General features: G+C 39.9%; 1 long non-coding RNA gene across 3 annotated transcripts in view; it reads left to right on the forward strand.

The window, feature by feature from the left end:
* The window catches only part of LOC109547797 (uncharacterized), a 127,316-nt gene extending 120,697 nt beyond the window's left edge, over positions 1-6,619 (forward strand). For all 3 annotated transcript variants that reach the window (XR_012331474.1, XR_012331473.1, XR_012331475.1), the window contains one exon: positions 1,283-6,619. This is a non-coding gene — a long non-coding RNA (uncharacterized lncRNA). The remainder of the gene's footprint in view (positions 1-1,282) is intronic.
* The last annotated feature ends 12,714 nt before the right edge of the window (positions 6,620-19,333 follow it).

Below are 19,333 nucleotides of genomic sequence, written 5' to 3' on the forward strand. Positions count from 1 at the left end.
TGGATTCTATCTTCTAAACATCTCCCATTTGTCCTCTGCTCCCCCTCTGCCATTGGCCTATTACAGACCTTCATCATCTCTCACCTAGATCATTGCAGGAGCCTCCTAATTGGTTTCTCTGCCTCCCTTCCACCTCCCTCCCATCTATCTTCCACACTGCCCCCCGAAGGAGTTTGCCAAAATTTGCATTATGCCCTTCACTTGCTTCACTGGTTCTTTATCAACCACTGGGTAACTTGTCATGTGGGACTCTTCACCACCTAGTAAATGCCCACCTCTCCAAGCTCATCAGCTGACACAGAACAACCCCAGTCGTGCTGAAAATATGCCCTCTTCTCCAAGCACACAGTATGGTCTCAGAGTCTGATTTCACAAGTCATTATTTCTGCAGCGCACTCTTACTCACACTTGAAACCACAGAGAACTACTCATCCTCCCAGCCTCAAGTCAAGCTTTCCACCTTACAGAAGCCTTCCTACATTCTCTAAGAAGACGTTGCTGAGGAGGGGTCGGGTGCTGCCTGCTCTATGTTCCTCTAGCTGCTAGAGTCTAGCACTTTGTACTAACCTCTGTTAGAAGGCTCTCTAGACAGATGATGTGTTTGCAAATCTTGTATGTCCTGTAATTGATCATTGCACCAGACCCTGAACTCCTTGAATACAAGGACCATATCTTTTGCTTAGTTTTATTGATACTTAGAACTTTAAAAATATCTGTAAGAATATAGAAACTAATACAACCAACACCTGTGTTCCAATTTTCCAGAGTTGACCACTATAGTATTGTTTTATTTGCTTCCAATATTATTCCTTTGACCCTTCTCTCACCCCTCAGAGGCAAAATTGGAGGTCCCCAAGTAGGGATCCCTGAGCAAGTGTTTGAGAAGTGCTGGGATGGGGTGGCAGGTAATCTGGGAGGAGCAGGACATCAGTGATCAGTTAAGTCATTCTTGTAATGGGCTTTGAAACAGCAGAAATCCACCTTTTTCTTAAAAACACCGTTTACCCAGAGACTGAAGGCCCACTTGAGCTGTATACTGGTGGCAAACTGAAAACGTTAAAGAAAATCTTACTTTATGTGGTTTTGGCTTTAAAAAAAGATTTTGAAGAATGTGGCAACACTTAAAGCCCTGGTGAAGCTTATTTTGAGTTTGTTTTGGTGCTAGTTCAAAGAACTCTGTCAACCAGCTGAGAAGACTATGTATCGAAATATTAATTGTATCTTTGGGTGGAGAAATTGGAACCAATCTTCTTTTCTGTTTGCCAATCTGCATTTTTTTTAGAGCAATGAAGAAAAGGGAAACTGCTTTAAAACTATATCCAAGGAAAATTGGGCTTCCCAGGTGGCGCAGTGGTTGAGAGTCCGCCTGCGGATGCAGGGGACACGGGTTCGTGCCCCGGTCCGGGAAGATCCCACATGCCGCGGAGCGGCTGCGCCCGTGAGCCATGGCCGCTGAGCCTGCGCGTCCGGAGCCTGTGCTCCGCAACGGGAGAGGCCACAACAGTGAGAGGCCCGCGTACCGCAAAAACTATATCCAAGGAAGTTTAAACAGTTTGAGAAAGTTTTCATGAGACGTATAGGATTTGAAGAGCTAGAGATTATATGTTGATAGCCTAGAATCTGAAGCTTGAACTTTAATGAGATTTCTCCCTGTCAGGATTATGGATTGACTGTACCACCCAGGGAACAAACAGCTGACCTCAAATCACATGCCAATATATTCACAATTAAACAATCATTCAAGAAGCTATAAAGCACACAAAATGCATAGTGGCTACAAATAGTCAACAAATGAAGCTTCTGTGTTTTCTTGCCTGAGAACAAGGGGCCTGTTCTTTTAGTATTTATAGCGAATAGTGAGACTCTGTGGAAAAAAATACAGCAGTTGGTAAATGTTCTAAGGGAGGCATAGCAAACGTCAGAGAAGCTGGGTGCTCCTGACTTCACCTGTGGTTGGCTAAGGATGAAGGATGAGGAGGTGGCCAGTGGGCCTCTAGATTACCAATTCAACACAGAAAGTGACCATTCTGAAATCTCAGCTTTTTCCTTCTTAATTTTTTCCTTTCTGGATTTTAAAACAGGAGAAGTATTTAGTAATGAGAAAGTGATTTATTGAGAGTTTTCCCACATATACTACTCAAATGAGGTGGTGCTTTCTCCCCTAAAGATGACGTCTCTGTTCCAGGACAGATTACAATTGATAAAAAGTCTAGAAAGCCTTGCAAAATTTGGAAGCATTTGGAAAACGGGACAGTTTTCTGCACGGATTCAGTCCTAGACATTTGGCATAGAAAGGGCAACAAAGCAAAGTGCCTGGTTTGGTTTCTTTTAATTAGACCCTCACGTGGGTTTGGTTGGTTTTAGTTTCCCTTGCTTCTCGAGGGAGAGAGTTGTGCTAATGCTTGCTATTTGCACATCCGAAGGGTGGAGGTGGTTTTTGGCAACCTCTGCACTCACCAGTCCTGAAATACCTTTTTAGCATGGGGTCAGACAGCCACATGTCCCTGAGGACCCCTTGCCAGTATGCTACAGGGTGCAACCAAATCCTGTAGTGTGAACTGGAAGGATTGGTGGTGGCAATGGTGTCTGATGGTCTGTGAACTGAGGGTGGCAGGTCAGCCTGCCAGGCTCCATTCCAACAAATGCCCTTTAGAGAGCTGACCTTCTGTTTGCTGGGCCTTTCTTTACTAGATACCATGTGGAATTCTGGTAATAATTCTGGAAATAATTGAAGGCGTTCACTTATTCAGTATGTCAGTCAGTCAGCAAACCTTTCTTAGGCACCTATGATGTGTAACATACTAATAGATGCAAAGAATGCCACAAGAATAGAAAGTTAGACCTGCGAGAGTAATTTATAATTTACCATGTTCATCTATGTTATGTCAAAGAAGATAAAACAGAGACGGTCCTTGCACTCGAAAAGTTTATAATCTAGTAGGGGAGAGGAAGCATGTACAGAGTACAATTTAGTGCATGTCACAAGAAAAATCAAGTTCCTGACCGGGGAATGAACAGATATCCTGGAATCACAAGCTAGTACTTTCACGTTTCAGAGAGTTTGAAAGGGGAGAGACCACATCCAGGTTTGGGCCAGGGCTGTGTCTACACAGGACCTACATGGTGGGATTTGGATGTGTAAGTGTGCAGCAGAGTGGCTATACTTCTGTCGCCTTGAAAATATTTTAAAATGTGCTCCCTTGGTTTTGAGGCTCGACATCTTTTTCAGGGAACTGTGCATACCAACCATTGGGTTGCCTTTGCAGCACCTGTACTTTGAAATTTAACAGCATTTTTGGAGCCTAAAAGATAATCAAATCATGACTGACAATTCACATAGAGTTAAACTTAACGATAGAACGTCTAAGTCGCACACGTGGGCCATTTTCTAAAGCCACACAATTTAAGGGCTAATGTTTTTTCAAGTTGTGGGGGAATAATTTGCAGACTTCCGTGGCTTAGATCGTTAACTTGGTCCTAAAATTTATAACTCTTTAATACAATCTCACAAAGATTCATCACCCTGCCTAGGGAACAAGGCCTCTCCTGGCTGAAAGATAGTTATTCAGTAAACACTTTTTGTTTCAACTCTTTATTCTGAAAATTGTTCTGATATGGTGTCGAAAGATTGTTTACTTTGATGATGAATGTTAATTTTTTCTTAGGTGATTCAATATCTTGTGGCCTCTCAGCTTTCTCATTCTGAATGCCAGTTGCCATTGAACAAGACTGTAGATACAGAAAACATAGTGTTTTAGATGAATGTGTACTGACACGGGAAGATTCCTTTGAAAAAAAAGTTACAAAATCCCCTCTGATAAAAGTGTGTTTGTTGCTCTTCTTTCTTCTGAAAAGAGAATAAAATGAGAACATTCGAAAAATAATAGCTCACTGGGGATTCTGATTAGTCTATTTTACATTTATGACTTTACATGTAATCTACAGCATTCCTCTGGTTTTCATGACTCTCATGTCGTAATTGTGTCTAAGAAGCTAAAAACATGCCTTACAAAGTGTTCCATATTCCTACACCAAGAAAAATGACAGGATTTGCCAAGTTCTGAGCCTGACACAGCCTTCTTTCCCCAACTGATAGAAACAAAAATATACTTCTTAAGAATGCATACAATAATCTGAAGTCTTAGTTTGATTAAATAAAAAAATATAAATTAGTCATATTTATTTCCAGAGGATTTTCTTAGGCTTTTACAGTGCCCAAATAAACTATCACCACCTGAAGTCAAAAGCCATGTAGAATGAATTTTGTTCCAATGGTCCAAAACATTTCTTTTAATCTCTCATACACCCCTGTAATGAGGCAAACATGAAGATGAGAAGCAAACTTGTCTACTGACAAATATAGAAAATGTTTTGCGTACCGAATGAGTGTGTCCATGTTTTTGTTTCCATCTGGATCCTTTTCAGTGTGATTACTTATTTTTAGGTTGGCATTTTAGAAGGAAGATGAAATGGCTTCAGGAAATGATGTGAAAGGTTAAGAAGATGGATGAGAAATGTAAGTCCAGAGCTGTCACGAGGGAAAATGTAGCCCCACGGTATTATGTTCAGTGTATTTCTTAATAAAACAAGCTATCCATATTTCTGCTAAATCCATATCCTTGAGCCCTGTAAACTTGAGTAGCTATGCCATAGTGTAAAGGATTGTAAGAGAAAATGTGGAATTTGAAGTCACATAAGTATAGGGGGAGGCAGTATAAGCAAATAATGAAGTGCAAACAGGCCCCAAACAGCCTGACCCTTTTAAAAACACAAAACCTTGGAATCCAGGGGGAGAAGGATGTATGAACTAGAACAAGGGGACAATTTGGTTATATGACATTGAACCCAGACAATCTACAAAAGCTGAATTACAGAATCTTCATGATAATGTTGAGAAAAGAACCCTGAGAATCTGAATAAATATGAACTATTTTCCTAACATTTTGAGGAGTTCAAGATATTCTAGGCAGCTTCATATCCTGGTAACTCCTTTATGAAATAAGTCACAATGAAGTCATCAGTTCTGGCTGTGTCTGTAACTCTGTCATCAGGTGGGCCCCAGGACAGATGAGGGCAAGGAATGCCCCCACCCCAGCCCCTGCTTAGACATCCATGCTTGTCTCTGATCGTGTCAGTCCTGCGCCATCTGACTCCTAATTATAGGTTCCCCTTGGGATTCACTCCGGACTTCTGAACTGGGTTTGGAATTCGTTCATCTTTGGCTGAATCTGAGCTCTCTGTCAAGACCTCAGTTCATATTCATCCTTAAAGTCTTCCACTACAGACTGATTCAGTGACTGTTTCAGACCCTCCCATTCCCAGCCTGGCTCTAGCCTATTTAGATGCAGCCTCATCTATACAGGGCACCCTGACCCCTGATGAAAGGGAAGTCCATCAGGAGTTATGATTTTCACGTTCTAAGGATGAGGAGGTCCACACAGTGGACCTTATCCTTCCTTGTCCACACTCCTCCCCATATGTGGAATGGGTCCTGTACACTGGTCTGTCATTAACTAACACGACCTTTCTGAACTGACACAAAAGAGAAGATGGTTCAAGTTCTACCGGAGGTCTCTTCCCTCTCCTTACCTTTCTTTTTCCCTCCCTCCCTATCTTCCTTCCTTCCAAAAGCCTTTTCTGGGCTTCTCCTATGAGCCAAGCCCTGGACTAGGTGCTAGAATCATAAAGACACTGGCCCCGCCCTCTATAAACTCACATTCTTGTGCCTCCTGCTTTGAAGAAATAAGACCAATCAAGACTACTTGTTCATAGGCTTGTTCAACATTTTGGGGGTTTTGCCTCTGTTTAAAATGAGGAGGAATAGGAATTCCTTTGTTCTTTGTCTCATACTGGCTACTTAATTAAAGGCATTTAGGTAGAGCTTTGGGGGGCAAGTATGTCTTAGAGAGCATTCACCTTACCAGCCCAAACTGCCATCTCCTGAAGAGGTTTTTTTTTATTGTCCATTATGCGTGTTTGTAAACTTTTTATTTTGAAATCATTATAGATCACAGGAAGTTGCAAAAATAGCTCATAGAGTTATGAGCTATTAACATCTCCCAATAGTGACATCTTATATGACTTTGGTACAATATCAAAACCAAGAAATTGATGTTAGGTAGACTACAGACCTCATTCAGTTTTCACATGCACTCATCTGTTGTGTATGAATGTGTGTGTGTATTTCTATGCAATTTGACCACACATAAATTATGTAACCACCAGAACAATCAGGATACAGAACAGTTCCATCACCACAAAGGCGCTCCCTTAAGCAACCTCTTAGGGTCACACCTCCTTGACCCATCCCTGGCCCTGGGTAACCACGAATCTGCTCTGCATCTCTATAGTTCTGTAATTTGAGGATGATTATAAGTGGAATCATACAGTGTGTAACCTTTGCAGATTGCCTTTCATCACTAAGATAATAGACTTCAGATCCTCCAAGCTGTTACATGTATCAATAATTTGTTCCTTTTTATTGCTGAGTAGTACGCCATTGTATGAATGTACCAGAATTTGTTTAGCCATTCACCCATTAAAGAATATTTGTATTGTTTCCAGTTTTTTTTTGTTTGTTTTTACTAATATGAATAAAGCTTCTGTGAACACTCCTACAGTTTTTTTGTGTAAACATAAGTTTTCATTTTTCTGGCCTAAATGCCCAAGAGTGAAATTGCTGGGTATGGTAACTGCAGGTTTACTTTTAAGAGAAATTCCTTGTTTGTTAGCTTTAAAGGAAAAAGAAAAAGCTTTACTGAAGTATAATCAACGTACAATAAGCTGCATGTATTGAAATTGTGCGATTTTATGTTTTCACAAAAGTATATAACCTGAGGGAGCTTCCATGGTGGCACAGTGGTTGAGAATCTGCCTGCCAGTGCAGGGGACACGGGTTTGATCCCTGGTCTGGGAGGATCCCACATGCCACGGAGCAGCTAAGCCCGTGCGCCACAACTGCTAAGCCTGCACTCTAGAGCCTGCAAGCCACAACTACTGAGCCCGCGTGCCACAACTACTGAAGCCCACGTGCCTAGAGCCTGTGCTCCGCAACAAGAGTAGCCACCGCAATGAGAAGCCTGTGCACCGCAACTAAGAGTAGCCCCCACTTGCCTCAACTAGAGAAAGCCTGCACACAGCAACGAGGACCCAACGCAGCCATATATAAATAAGTAAGTAAGTAAGTAAATAAATAAATAAGAAGTGTATAACCTAAAACCATCACCACAATAAATGCATCCTTTACCCCCCAAAAGTTTCCTCATGGCCCCTGTAATCCCTTTCTCCTGCCCTACATGCCCCCTCAACCCATCCCAAGGTAACCACTGATCAGCTATCCATCATGATAGATCAGTTTTCATTTTCTAGACTTTTATATAAATGAGATCATGCTCTTTTCAGGAGGTGTCTGGCTTCCTTTGCTCAGCATAATTATTTTGATATTCATGCATGTGTATCAATAATTAATTCCTTTTTATTGCCAAGTAGTATTCCAGTCCATGGATATACCTCAATTTGTTTATCCATTCCTCTGTTGATGAAAATTTGGGTGGTTTACAGTTTTGGACATTACAAGCAAAACTGTTATGAACATTGATGTGAAAAGTCTATTTATAGACGTATGTTTTATTTCTCTAGTGTAAATGCCTAACAGTTGGATTATGTGGTAGATGTGCATTTAACTTCGTAGGAAGCTGCCAAACCATTTTTCAAAGTCACGGTATCATTTTCACTTGCCCCTAGAAGTGTATGAGAGCTCCACTTGTTCTATTGATATATCTTTGTCAATACTTGGTCTAGTCAGTCTTTTTAATTGTAGACATCTAGGTAGGTGTGGTATTTCATTGTGGTTTTAATTTCCATTTCCCTAATGACTACTGATTTTGAGCATCTTTTCATGTGCTTACTTGCCATCTGTAGATCTTCTTTGGTGAAGTGTCTATTCCGGTATTTGCCCTTTTTAAATTGAGATGTTTGTTTTCTCATTATTAAGTTTTAAGAGTTTCCCAAGCCTCCCTCCAAAAAAAGTTCTCCCCTACTCTGGTTTTATTTTATATTTTAATTCACAAATTAAGCTTCTGTTACTTTAAAGCAAAATAGCCCTAACTAATTTGACCCCACTTTGTGAAGTGAAGAGAAATAGAGTTGTAGGAACCCAGGAAGTGAGGTGGCAACAGATCTTGGCAAAAGATGAGGTCAACAAAATGTCTTCCTTGAAGAGAAACTACCTGAGGGAACGTTTTAGCCCTGCCTACTCCACCTGCATTCTTGATCCCCTTTTTCGTTTTAGTCTTAGAATTATTCTTGTCGTATCCAGCCTCAGATCCTCGGGCTTCTTTTTCCTCATTCTCTATACTATTTGTCAAACACCTGCCTGGTGCCTGACCCTGTGCTAAGGCACTATCTCTTACTACTGCTTCTCCAAGGTCTAATACAGTATCTCACACTATGGGGACTCAGCAAATGTTGTTTGGATAGAAGGAAGGATAAATGGATGGATGAATGGATGTTTTAATTTTATTATGCAGGTCAGTGTTTTTCCAGTTCTTTGGAGCTCTAGGGCTCAGCAGAAGGGCCTCAGGTTTCCCACGTGGGATCTAAGGGCAGGACTCTGGTGGCACCGCCTCTGCCAGCCCCGCCCCTCTTCAACCAGATCAGTTCCACTTTTATCTGTGTTATGTAGTTGGGGTCCACTTGAGATTTTATTTTTATGGGAATTCCCTGATGGTCCAGTAGTTAGGACTCCACGCTTCCACTGCAGGGGGCCCGGGTTCCATCCCTGGTTGGGGTCCTGCAAGTCACGTGTGCAGCCAAAATAAAAAAAGATTTTGTTTTTTTGAAGGTATGCTTCTGCTAAAAAGAAAAAGTTTTAAAACTACTGATATAGATACTGATTTGCTGTTGTAATTTCTTGGAAAAGGAAAAAGAGAAATGAATCTTAGTCCAATTTATACTCCACTAGGTATAAGTCATTCAATGATTTTCAGACTAGGCTCTCCAAAGTTGAAAATGAAGGCTACAATATAGAGTGATGCAAGGGCTAATTAGTGACTGAAGGTGAGTTAGATGTCCCAGGATCATCATAGGACATCAGTGGACTCCCTGCTAATAAATGCCAATAAGTTTATGAGGAACGCACTACTGACTCCTCCCAATCCACTGCACAATGCCTTTTATACTCTGGGAGGAACTAACAAATTGGTAGTGGTAGCAAATATCTTTTAGTCTTACATAAAAAAATTTACAAAGGGATGGAGGCAGGTTAAAGAACTCTGAGAGTCTATCAGTGTCGTGTGTGCATCAGAATTTCTTGAGGCAGAGAATCTAAGCTTGTTTTCTAAACACCTGAACGGAAAATGTCAGAGGTCAGTAAGAACGTTAACAATGGCTCTTAGACTTCTGAGCGAATAGGACTCTGGCCAAGTCACTTAAATTTGTCTGAGCATCAGTTTTCTCATCTGTAACCTGGTGATAGTAGTACCTGTCCCAGTTGCCAGGAAAGGATGTTGTGTAAGTTATGGAGGATAACAGAAGTGAAAGTGCTTTGTGAACCTCAGTGTGCTATGTAAATGAAAGGCGCTATTGCCGTTGTTTCTGCGTGGGCAGAATCTTGTTCTGGATCTTTCTCTGACAGAAGCCAGTGTCGCTCCTCCTTTAATGCTCAAAGATTTAATGGAAGATGAATATCTCGTGGAGAGAAATGGAAGATATAGAGAACCAAAATGGAGCTTTGTGAAGTTGAAAAATACAATATCTGAAATGATTATGATTTCATTGGATTAATAGCAGATTACATGCTGCAGAATAAAGGGCCCGTAAACTTAGAAACATAACGATGCAAGATTTCCAAACTGAAGCACATTTCCAAACTGAAGAGAGAAAAAAAGGCAGGGGAAAAACTGAACCAGGTCTTAGTGATCTGTCAGATAATATCAAACTGTTAAACCTTCTTGTAATTAGAGTCCCAGAAGGGAAGGCAGAAAATCATTGAAGAAATAATGGCCAAATATACCTCAAATTTGACAAAAACTATAAGCCCACAGATATACGAAGCTCAACAAACCACAAGACAGAACAAACACAAATTAAACTACATTAGACCATATTGTGATCAAATTTCTGAAAACCGGTGATAGTCTACCAGAGGAGCCCTTTAATTATGTTTTTTAATCAGCCAGCATCTGAGAAGGCTATTTTCACTCTTACCTTGTTCTGCACCAGCCCCTTCCACGTACCTTCCTCCCCAGGATAAAACAAAAGAACATTATCACCTAGGTCCTCATCACTAGTAATACCAGTTGTTATGTATCAGGCAATTAGCATGTGCCAGGCACTCACATTACCTCGTCTAATCTTGACAATAATCTAGTGAGGTGGGAGCTGTTCATGTCCATTTTATAAATGAAGAAACAAAAGCAGAGAGAGGTTAACTTGTTCAGATCACATAACTTGTGCTGTGGAGCCAAGGTTCAAATCCAAGCAGGCTGACCCCGGAGCCCACCATGCTCAATACCACACTGTACCACCATAATGAAGGGCATCACCCAATCCTAGGGAAGGAAGAAATACTATTTGTATTTCTGTACTATGTATCAGCCACAAAATGTCTTCTTATTAAATCACAGCTTTCAGCGACCTTCCCCAAACCATTACCACCTTTCCAGTTTGGGGGGGAAAAAAAAAAGTCTTAGAAAAGTCCATACTATGTTTACTCATTGTGATCAGATCTCAAGGACTGGAAAGAAATCATTTGTAATTGGAACAGCAATGAACTTGGAACCAGAAGACACAGATTATCAGTTCTGTGACCTCAGGCAAGTTATGTCTCTGGGCCTCAATTTCTTTTTTAAAATTTATTAATTTAATTTTTTTGCTAAATTTATTTTATTTCTTTAAAATCTTCATTTCCTTAAACATGTTAATCAACTTTTTGTTGTTTAGTTGTAACTTACGTCTGAACATCTCCTTCTGCCGTCTGTTTCTGCTGGGTCTTTCTCATGGTGCCTTTCTTTCTTTCTTTCTTTTTAATTTCTTCATGTGTAATCCAGGGAAAATGATAACTAATTATAAAGACTGTAACTGGAAGTGGTATATAAACTGAAAAGTAGTATATACAAACTTGAAGGGACTTTTCATGTTTATTTAGAAGGGCCATTTTAAAATGGAATTGATATCACTTATATTAATTGAAAATTTAAGCAGCAAGATCTGATCGTTCATTTTGTTTCTTGTGACTGATGACTTATGCAACACTTTCACTTCTGAATAAGAATTTTGATATAGAGATTTGTTTTCTTTAGGAGTAAAGTTTAAAGATACCATAGGATCTTCAAGCTGGGGCCCTTGCCCTGCTGACACAGGGTACTGGCAATAGAGGCTGATGTAACATAAAAAGAAGCCTTTAGAAGCTTGTGCATGTGCTGTAACACTATGCATCAAACCTTAAATTAAAAATGTATGCTCCTTAACCTAGCAATTCCACTTCTAGGAATTCATCGTATGAATGAATATTTATTCATCTAGCATTGTTATTAATAATGGAAAATTGGAAGCAACGCTTTAAATAAGCATGTCATTTGAAAAAAAATCCTCCAGGGATAATAAAAGCCATTTTGGAAAAGTGTGGCTTATTATTAATGTGGGGAAAAGAAGTATAAAAAAGCAAAGTTTAAAAAGGAGGCTACAAAAACAATTACCGTGTAATCCAGCAATTCCACATCTGGATATATACCCCGCAAAACTGAAAGCAGAATCTTGAAGAGATATTTGTACACCCACGTTCACAGCAGCTTTACTCACAACAGCCAAAAAGTAGAAGCCACCCAAGTGTCCACTGGCAGATGAATAGATAAATAAAATGTGGTATATGCATACAATGAAATATTATTCAACCTTAAAAAGGAAGGCAATCCTGACGTATGCTACAATATAAATGAACCTGAGAACATTACGCTAAATGAAATAAGCCAGTCACAAAAAGACAAATACTGTATGATTCCATTTACAAGAGGCACTTAAGGTAGTCAAATTCATAGAGACAGAGAGTAGAATGATGGTTGCCAAGAGCTGGGGGGAGGAGGGATGGAAGAGTTGTCGTTCATTGGGCATAGAGTTTCAGTTTTGCAAGAGAAAAAGGATTCTGGAGATTGGACTATACACTTTAAAATGATTAAGACGGTAATTTTAATGTTATATGTACTTTACCATAATTAAATTTTTTTCAAAGGCAAGGAGGAATTAATAAGGCATATGGAAAGAAAGTTTCAGGCAAAAAAACAAAACAACAAGCACAGGAAAGCATGGTATATTCTGGGAACTACATGTGATTCCATATAGCTGGATGGACCAGACAATACAGGACCTCATACACGATGTTTAAGAATTTGGACTTTATCTAGAAAAGCAATATTGAGTTGATTTGCTTAAGACTGCTTATTGAGTTGAGGGCAGAATATTGACAGTATCACTCAGATCTCCTGATTTCCTGGTGAGAGGATGTATGTTTGTGTAGACATATGATGTATGTTTAGTGATCATCTTAAACCAGTAAACATCTTTATAAAAGGCTAATACTGCAATGTCTAATGTTTAACCCATTAATTGAATTGTACCACCCATTTTCCAAGAAGTACATCACTCATACAGATCCTTAATTTTCTGTCATTATCGTTAAGCCCCTTTGAAGCTGAAAAATAAATGTAAATTCCCTTTAAATAAAGAGGCTACAAAACAACATGTAGGATACTATTTCTGTGAGAAAAATATATATGCATGGAAAAGACTGGAAATATCTAGAGCAAATGTTAGTAGTTATCTTTGGGGTGTGCAATTTGGGTTAATTTTTGTCTTTTTCCTGGTACTTTTCTGTTTTCTAATGTTTCTTAGTGAGCACATAAACTAGAAGAAAATGTTAATGGAGAAAAAGTAATTCTAAGGTTCACTCCATCCGATGGCAAATTTTTCAAGAATACTTTGGTAACCGTGTCAGTCTATTCTTCCGAGTCCAGAAGTTAATAATCCCTCTGCAGGTCAGCTTGGATCTGCAGAAAGAGCAGGACTGTGAGAGAGCAGTTGCTCACCGAGGAAGATCAGGCCCTCAGAGCCCCCTTCTCTCCCTTCCTCCCATCCTCCCTGTGCCTTCCACCCCTTTCAGTCTGCTTCTCAATTAGGCTGTCTTCCTAGAACACCCACTTGATGGGATCTCTTCCCAAATACTAGCCTGATAGCAGGGTGCTTATGTACCCTGGGAGCAAAGGATGTTGGGAACTCCAAGGTATCTCACCAGTGGGACCATGTTATAGACCTGAATTCAGCTCAGAATTCCCTGCCTTACGAAATGAGGTCATTTTCGAGAAGTTCAAGGGGAAAGCAAAGAAAAGGGAGGGATATAAGATTGACAGAGAAATGTCAGAAGATGTGAGAAGCTCATGGGGGAGGAAGGAGGAAAGGGTGAAGGCCAAATCCCAGCCCTCTGTGCAGGAGGACATAGTACACGCTTCAGCAGCAACTTCAGTGAGGTGCTGAATACAGCTTCTGACTGTGCAGGTCATCACCCGACCACTTGTGCCTAAAGAGACTCAGACTTCTCTTCTCAGAAAACAGAGGAATCTAAATCTGTGATAATAGGAAGGACCCTCCCTGTACCTAGCTTGCCTCTGAATTTCCCATGCCTTGTTGCTGACTTTCATCCTCCTCTTTCCATCCTGGAAACTACCGCCACCTTTCTTCCTTCAGCTAATTTATCCTTCAGGGCTCAGCACAGGGTTTGCTTTCTTACTACATATCACAGTATACCTAAGGTATCTATATTGACTTCTTTCATTTAACCAAAAGTTCCTTGAGGGTAAGAACTCCGTCATTTTCATCTGTGTGGTCACAGTGCCTGGTACATAATAGGCACGATTAAATATTGCTTGAACTGAATTGACCTATTGAAGAATTAAGGCTTTCTTGTTGCTAAGGCTTTCACATTTCCTACTTGAAGGTGAGCAACCTTTTCACTGACAACTGAGTTTGATGCATTGACCAAGCTCTAGGACCTCCTGAGATCCAGCCTCCTTCTAGAGCCACCAAAGGCACTATCCACTGGCACCATCCCCAAGAGCATCCTGTACCAGGTTCCTTGGACAGGAGGGGCAGAAGGACCAATGCAGTTCCCTTGCTACCAGCACTAGCTCAGGGCTGGCTGAAGTCTTAAAATAAACCCCCCTGACCTCATCACTTCTTCAGAAACCTATCTTTCACATTTAAGAAGACCATAGTTATAAATTTTGAAGCAGTCTCCTCCTTGAGTATAGAAGATTCTGGGGTAAGAGCTTTCTCTGAAGAGGAGTTTCCCTTGCTCACTCCTGCACCATCTTCTCTCCATGACCAAATTTAAACGGCATTCAACAGGATTCTGTGCTCAGAACCCAGATCAAACAAACAGCACAATTTTGCTGACTAGCCAACTGGTTTGGCTTTGGAGAATAGCTCTACTCACCTCCAGTAACCTGTGTTCCTCAAGCAACACCAGCCGAAAAGAGGACATGTCAGTAAGCTGACCTCAGAGCCAGCCTGCACTGAGCTTGACCTTAACCTGATCTGAACCTCCTGGTACTTTGGACCAGAAGAGCACCAGTCACACCCAAGTTTCCAGTATAAGGTCACAATGTAAAGAAGGGAATCAAAAGCACTGATCCAAAAAGATCTTCCTCAATGCTGTATTGTTTGAGTTTTTATTCTCTCCTGATTTGTTCACAATTAACTTGCAAAGCTAAGTGTGAACAGACAGCTTCATGAACAAGACATAATGAAGCCTAGGGACCAATTATAAGAGTTGTATGCTCTTGCAGCATTTCCTTGGAAGATTCTTCAAATTAAGCCACTAGCTGCATTTCTTTCTGGCCTGATGTAGAGTCACCAAACTTTAGAACAAGATTGATTCACTAAACAAACTTTGCCTTTCTTTTTCTGGTGCTTCATTTAACTAGTTTATGCCTCAGAGTAAAGCTATTATAATGACATTATCCTTCTAATGAGCATCGGTGCAATGCTTTCCTGATGGCAATACCCAGAATTATGCAGTGTTTAAAAGCCACCACAACTTTAGGGAATACTCACTAATTTTTCTATTGCAAATACCGTAGTCATCAAAATGAATGAGTTCAATTCTTTTAGTGTTTTTTCAAACTTTTAATTCTTTTAATAAATCATGGCTTCCCAAAGGAATAAGCATAGTTCATTAGCAGTGCTAATGAAAATGTCATCTTCAGGAAAACTTACCAGAATATCATTCCCTGAAGTAAAATGTTTTCAGATGCTCTGTTTCCCAACTTTACTAAAGAAAAACTTTGTAGTCTGGTTTAGTAAATTGAACATAATTGAGAGCAAGAGAGGAACAATTATCCTTAGACAAGTAATTATTTATATAATTAAAAAAAACCCAACTCTAATAATAGTGTTACAAATCTTCAGGGGAAATAAGAGATTTTTTAAAAATAAGAAGACTGGCATGAGAAACATTATTATTAATTCCTTTTATGCTATTATGTTAATTGCTGAGGCCTTCTCTCCATTCATGTTTAACCAAGGAACTTTGAGAAGTTTGAAATAAATAGTTTCAGATTCAAAGTTCCAACTCCTAAAGGCTTCAGCTCAGTAGTTTCCTTCTTAAACAAGTTTAAGTTTGTCCTAGGGAAATACAGTTTATTTTAGTGGCTGGCTTATACTAGCATAATACATATTAGTTGAGGCTAATAAATGAAGCTTCCAGTGAAGCAGCAGACTGAACAGTTATTCTGATATCATTTTTGCTCCTTGTAGGAACGTTTTCTTGTCATTGTGGAAATAAACGATGAACACCTGAATAAGAACAGTGGCTATTTATTCAAAGCTTACTATAGTGTGGGATCAGCTACCATCTCTTGTGTCCGGCAGAGACTCAAAGGCAGACAGGGGAGTGAGAAAGCTTATAGTTTTTTTTTTAAAAGAAAAGGCATCAGGTATGCTCTGATTGGAGGTTGTTGACACAGGAAAGTTGGAGGTGGGATAACCAGCAGGACATTTGGGGAGCATATTTGGTTTTCTCTGGTTAGTCCTGAGTTAGAAGCAAGGGCAAAACATAGGGAAGCTGGCAGTCATTCACAGAGTCCTGATCATTCTGCGCCAGTTGCTACAGAGGTTGTGGTTGGCTCCCTGGGCTGGTCGCTGCAGAGGTTGTGGATCAGAGATCTATTGTCCTGTGGAGTCTAGCCGACACCTGTGTATATGTTCAGTCTCTCATCATATATAGCAGTCAGTTTCTTGAGTTGCTTTCTCACCTCCTTCCACTTTGAAAAATCAAAAGGTAGTGACCCACAAAGTGATTTACCAAGCTGTTAAAATCCACTCTTAAAGAGTGAGTCAGAGCAGGGGGCCAAAGATGGGAATGCATACTTTTACTTTTAAGTATACATGCTTCTACTGTTTGCAGTTTTCTTTTTTAACCATAAACAGATCTTAGCTACATAGTTTTTTAAATTGTGTATTTGTTTAAAAATACATCCTTAAAGAAAGCATCAGGGCTTCCCTGGTGGCGCAGTGATTGAGAGTCCACCTGCCGATGTAGGGGACACGGGTTCGTGCCCCGGTCCGGGAAGATCCCACATGCCGCGGAGTGGCTGGGCCCGTGAGCCATGGCCGCTGAGCCTGCGGGTCCGGAGCCTGTGCTCCGCAATGGGAGAGGCCACAACAGTGAGAGGCCCGCGTACTGAAAAAAAAAAAAAAGCATCAGAATATAAGTTAAGGCATACTAAAATTTTATTTTATTTTTCTACTTTTATTTTAACATCTTTATTGGAGTATAATTGCTTTAAGGCATACTAAAATTTTAATACTAGATGCTAATAAAGAGTGATTTTTTTCTTAGAGTGTTTATGATTTAGGTGGGGGAGACATGACATTTCACTTTCAAAGGGTCTTCTATTTGTTTCTAGAAATCTTAGAGACTCACGCACATATCAAGTTGGAAAGGTTCTGAGAAGTATGTAAAACTGTCTACAAATAGAACCACATCTGAACCTTTCTGGAAAAAATATGACACCCCTTAGAAAAGGAGATTCTGCAGTCTTGTCATTCTGGCCCTGTAATGTCCACTTCCTTCAGCCGTCTCAGTCTCCAGGAGGGATGGTTCCTGCAGCAGCAACTGGAATTATCAGATTCTTTCCATTTACATTTAGCAATGGAATGCCGCTTAAGGAGTCAATGTGCATGGAAGTCACTGTGCATCACCTAACTTCTCTTTATATAAATTTTATAAGATACTTTCAATATACTTTTTTTTTTTTTTTTTTTCTTTTTTGCTGCACCGCGCAGCTTGTAGGATCTTAGTTCCCCGACCAGGGATTGAACTTGGGCCCTCGGCAGTGAGAGCGTGGAGTCCTAACCACTGGACTGCCGGGGAATTCCCTATATAAATTTTAAAATAATCTTTATCCCTAGTCAAATTTTTCGTGCAAATAGTTTTTAAAGGTCAAAGAGTGCTAAAAGTCCTATAGTAATAATAAAAGAATACAAGGTCCTTGCCCTCTACCCACCTCTCCAATGTGCCCATCCCACTCTGGAGAAAAATCTTCAATTCTTTTAGCTGTTTCTTCTGGAATTTACTTCCATATTATTAAATAATATAGAAGATTGATACTTTTATTCAGCAGTTGAAATTATCAATTGACTTTCTGTTACCTGTGTATGATTTATCTGAAACCGTTAATTTATTGATTCTCATCCTGCTTTTACAATTGTATCTCTCTTTTTTGTTGTTAAATTATTTTTCATTACTATATTATGTTTTCATTACTAGGACTACAAAAATATTGTACTTTTGAGCCAAATAGTATATAGTGATATTTTCTTTCTTACACAATTTATTTTCCTGGAGTTAACAGATGTTTTTCATTTGTTTAGATTTCTTTCAACATCTTCTTAAGTTTTCCCACCCCCTCCAACAGCTCTGAGAAACGCTCCTTGATCAAATTTTCCATGTGATCAAAACTATCAACTAGTTTACCAATTCCATGTCTGTCTTGGAAACATTGATCCTAAAGTCCTCCCACCTTCCAATCTGTACTGCTTCCTCTCAAAGTCCTGCTCCACAGCTGTAGTACTGAAATGGTCTTAAACCAGCATCCTGGAATTCCCTTCACCTATTCCAAGTTGGATCCTGTTTCTTGGATCCCACATTTCCTATTTTGGTTTATGCTCTTGTTTTGCTGAAATACATCCATCTAGAAGCCTCCTGAAAAAGCATGCATGGGAGATAATTTTTTTGAGAGAGTGAAAAAAAATTTTTTTTAATTGTACCCAGATTGGCAATCTGTTTAGCATATGATCCTGGGAAAAGCAATTTTTCCTTAGAATTTTAAATACATTGTTTAACTATCTTCTAACTGCCAAAGTTATTGAGAATTCTGATGCCATTCTGATTTCCAGTTCTTAGTATATGGACTGTTTTTTCTTTCTGGAAGCATTGAGAATCTACACTGCATTTTTATTGTTCTAAAATATCACAATGATGTATTTTGGTGTGGGTCTTTTTACATCCATTAAGCTTGATGGTCAGTGGGCCTTTTTTGATTTGTAGACTCTTGTCTTTCAGTTCTGATAAATTTCTTGCATTATTTATTTATTCACTTCCTCCCCTTATTTTGTTAATTTCTAGTATTATTTACTTAGTTTTCTCCCTTGATCTCTCTTCCAGAATATTTACTATTTGATAATCTTTGTTTACCAAACCTCTCATTTTCCTATATTTTCTTTCTCATTGCTCTCTTTTTCTTCCTTCCTTCCTTTTCTTCCTTCCTTTCTTTCTTCCTTTCTCTCTCTCTCTCTCTCTCTCTCACTCTCTCTCTCTCTCTCTCTCTTTCTCTTTTTCCCTCCTTCCCTCCCTCCCTCCCTCTCTTTTTCTTTCTGGAAATTTCCTTGACCTTATCTTCCAAACTTTTGTTGAGTTTTATGTTTTGTTTTCAATTTTTTTTTTTTTTTCGGTACACGGGCCTCTTACTGTTGTGGCCTCTCCCGTTGCGGAGCACAGTCTCCAGACGCGCAGGCTCAGCAGCCATGGCTCACGGGCCAGCTGCTTCGCGGCATGTGGGATCTTCCCGAACCGGGGCACGAACCCGTGTCCCCTGCATCGGCAGGCGGACTCTCAACCACTGTGCCACCAGGGAAGCCCCCTCATTGTGTTTTTTTTTTTTTTTTTAATTTATTTATTTATTTATTTATGGCTGTGTTGGGTCTTTGTTGCTGTGCACGGGCTTTCTCTAGTTGCGGTGAGCGGGGGCTACTCTTCATTGCAGTGTGCCGACTTCTCACTGCG

Source organism: Tursiops truncatus, chromosome 4 (genome assembly GCF_011762595.2).
Source record: "Tursiops truncatus isolate mTurTru1 chromosome 4, mTurTru1.mat.Y, whole genome shotgun sequence".
Taxonomy (NCBI): domain Eukaryota; kingdom Metazoa; phylum Chordata; class Mammalia; order Artiodactyla; family Delphinidae; genus Tursiops; species Tursiops truncatus.